Here is a 3,603-nt window from a genome sequence, read left to right as displayed (position 1 = left end):
AAAAACGTTGAGAGAGAATGGAGTGAAAAGAAGAGTAAAAGAAAGGCTGCAATCTAAGAAGAAATGGGAGCCATAATGGCTCCAGTCCTTTCAGGGATATCGGGGTGAGAAATGTAACAGCTATTCCTTCTCAGGGAAGAAATGTTTCTTTAAAGGGCAAATAACTTTTGTTTCAGAATGTCCAGAGACTGGGGTGGGGGGTAGGATGACTTTTCACTCCTGCAAGTATCTAGGTTGTCTCTGGGTAGACAATCTGGGTACTTTCCTAAGGCTGCCTCCCTCTTTCCCTCCAGGTCTTCGTGTCCCTCAAATTTCCTCCTCAGCTGAGCTTGGCGAGGCATCTTCTGGAAAACTGGCTGGTGTCTGGATTCATTTTCCGGTTGCCCAAACAGATGCTTTTCTTCAGTGGGCTGGAACAGAGACACCTGTTACCTGTTCTAGCAAGTCACAAGGGAGCAAGTAGAGAGACCAAAGCCATTTATCCTTTCACAAATACCTGAGAGCCTGAAGTCACCTCCCAAAAGATGAATCCCCATGATGCTTCCAAGAGAATGAGAGGACACGGAAGTGAATCCGCTTGGCAGCCACTCCCTCCCCTCCTGACTTCTCCCTGCAGAGACTACACATCCAATAGACTCAGACACATTGTGTAATAGGCCCAGACATGCTCCCAAACCCTCCCTGCTTGGGCTGCCAGCCTGGTGACAGATGTGAGGGCTATGCCAGATGTGAGGCTGATTCCATATGGCACGGTGGGTCACGAGGTCTGAAGTTGCTGCTGCTGAGCTATGGCAGAGTTAGTGTGGAAATCCTTCCATTTTCGCCCCCACTCACCTGTCACTGGCAGTGAGGGGGAACTAGAGCAATGCCATATTTACGAGAGCTTGAAGGAGTTGTCATGTCATTCCAAAGAGCTCTGGGCACCCCAACACCCAACTTCCACATACCACACCAAGTATTTCTGAGGAAGGCAAACAGAGATTGACTGAGACAGAAGGGGAGACAGGAGGAATGAAAGGGAAGACAGCTTAGCAGGAAAAGGGGCCAGACAGAGCCAGGAGGGAGGGGTGAGGTGAGGCAGAGAAAATCAGACAGAAGAGGCAAAACCACATAAGAGGAGAACCTCGGAGACACTGAAGGAGAAAGAACAGGTTTGGGAAAGGTAAGTCCGACAGAGAACCTATGCTCACCAACTCTGGTTTGCATAAGCTTTTGGAGGCTCATTCACTTGACGCTCCTACTCTCTAAATGCCCTTGTGCTCAACTTCCTCTCCCCTCAGGTTTCTGCTACCGGGAAAGGGCCACATGGTAAAGAGAGCCTTCTGGTATAGGACTTGCAATAATTAAGCTTTTGGGGGAGGGGCACTGCAATTATGGCATACCATACTGACAGCATGACAGCACCCTCCCTATTTCACAGATGGGGATGTGGTGAGCAAGGGGCAAATCTAAAGCAACTTGAGGAAGAGACTCAGACCACTGTGCAAACTTAGGCCAATTGTCCAGCCACCAGAGGCTATATTTTTCTTGCGAAAGATCAAAAGGAGAAAACAAAAGAGGAGAGTACTCTAGAAGATGGGAGAGAATGGTCATGATGGGAAAAGAGTTGGCAGGGAAGGGAGCAGCAGGCCTGAATTCCCCTCGGTGAACACTTCTCCAAGCCCAGGCTAGGTTGCAGAGCTCCAGTACAGAATGCTAAGCCAGGAGAGGGTCCCTGGCCACCAAGATCTCTCTCTCCTCTTGTATCCTAGCTTCTAGTCTGCCAGGGGATGAACTGTAAACAAGGCTTGGAGGCTAGGTAAAAGGAGCAGGTGTGGGCAGGAGCTGTTGGGAACATTCCAACAAGTAACTGCTTCCAGCAGCCAAAGACCCAGGGCTCAAATAGCAGCCCTCTGGGGGCTGCTTGGCAGGCACTGGCTGCACAGGACTCTAGGCAAAGCTTCCTGAAGCCAAATGAGAGCCTACTTAGCTGGCTGGCTGTGTTGTCTCCTTCCTTTCTGTGAGGCCACCAGACATCAATGGGCCTGGACCATCGGCCTGGGATGCCCTCAACCCCCAACTCTGGTAAAACATCCAGAGAATCTCAGAGTTGGCAGAGACCTTCGAAGTTATTTACTTCACCTTTGTCCACCCTCTGCTGATTTCCAGAAGCAGCAGGGGAAGGCTTTCTAGAGGAGGACTGCATCTGGGTACTACAGAAGGGGCCAGATTTGGGCAAGTACAGAGGGAAGGCACTGAGAACAGGCCCAGAGATAGAAGGGGAGCAGGGGGGCTATGGCAGGAGGCATGAAGACCTGAAGGTGATAGCCTGAGTAGGGGAGGAGGTGCTAGAGAGAGGTTATCTGGAAAGCAAGAGGCTAGAGTTGACCCAGGGAGACAGTGAGTAAACCTTTTTCTTGCTCCCTTTTCTCATAGCTGGCTCTGCTAAGACATAAGGTCCTCTCCTCAATGTCCCCTTGGGGAGCTTATGAAGAGACAGGCAGGCCAGTCTAGTCATAGCTGAACAGAGAAAGGCACACCTATCCAGCTGCTTTGCCTATATGCCCATCTGCCCCCTCCTTGCCTGAGATGATGCAAGTGGTATTTGAAGCCTAGGAACCATGCCCAGCATGGGCTAGGCTGACCTTCTGTGAAGGTTCAAACAGGAGCCACCCTCAGCTTGTGCCCAGTGCACCATCTCCAAACTGTCCATCCAGGAGTATAGGGATGGAGCAGGGTAGAAGTCAGGCTGAAAAGCAACTCAACAAAAGACATTATGGGAGCAGAGGCCCGGTAAACTCATGTCACTCCATCTGGAGGTTCCAGGGATGCCAACTACAGCCTCAGGACAACGAGACACCTTTCATTCTGTCCAACTGCATCTTCCTGCTGAGAGGGAGGAAAGAATTATAGGGTCTTTCCTAAAGAAAAGGGAAGATCCTATGGAATCAGAAAAAAAAAAAAGAGAGAGCAAGTTTGGTGAACCCTCCCCTAGGAATAAAGGCCAAGGGAAAGAACAGGTGCTAAGTTAGTATCTCAGAGGGCATGAATTAGCACCCAAACACTCTGCATCAACTCCATGTTGCTAGTTGGGATATCCTCTCTGTTTTCTGGAGGTGAGTACCAGTAAAGTTGCAAACCTCAAAGGGCCTGTGGGCTTGTCTTTGGATGGATGTGGGGGTGGAGTGGTAAGAAAACTGCACCCTACCCTGTAACCAAGTTTGGGGGACAGAATTTCAAGGGATCCTGAGAAGCCATAGGTTCCCTACTTGGTAACACAGATTCGAAGATGGACCCCAGAGTTGATTCACTAAGGTAGAAAAGCAGACCCAAGTATTCTAGAAAAAACTGAAAGAACCAAAAAGGGTAAAGAACAATGATTTTTTTTTTTTTTTTTTTGCCTAAGCCTCAGCTGCCCAGAACATTTTATTAACCAAAAAAGCCCTTCCCCAAGATAAAGGTTTTGGCATTACGGTGTATTTGTATTTTTTCAGTGATCAAAATCCACAGAGCTGGGACTCTGTTCCAGAATAATGCAAGCTCTACTCCCATCTCCCTTCTTGTAAGGGGAACAAATAGCGGAGTTCTTCGCTATGAATCACAGCCTCCCTCCACCAGCTTTTA

The sequence above is a fragment of the Pteropus vampyrus genome, unplaced genomic scaffold (assembly GCF_000151845.1).
Source record: "Pteropus vampyrus isolate Shadow unplaced genomic scaffold, Pvam_2.0 Scaffold120, whole genome shotgun sequence".
NCBI classification, from domain to species: Eukaryota; Metazoa; Chordata; class Mammalia; order Chiroptera; family Pteropodidae; genus Pteropus; species Pteropus vampyrus.
This window is presented reverse-complemented; position numbering follows the sequence as displayed.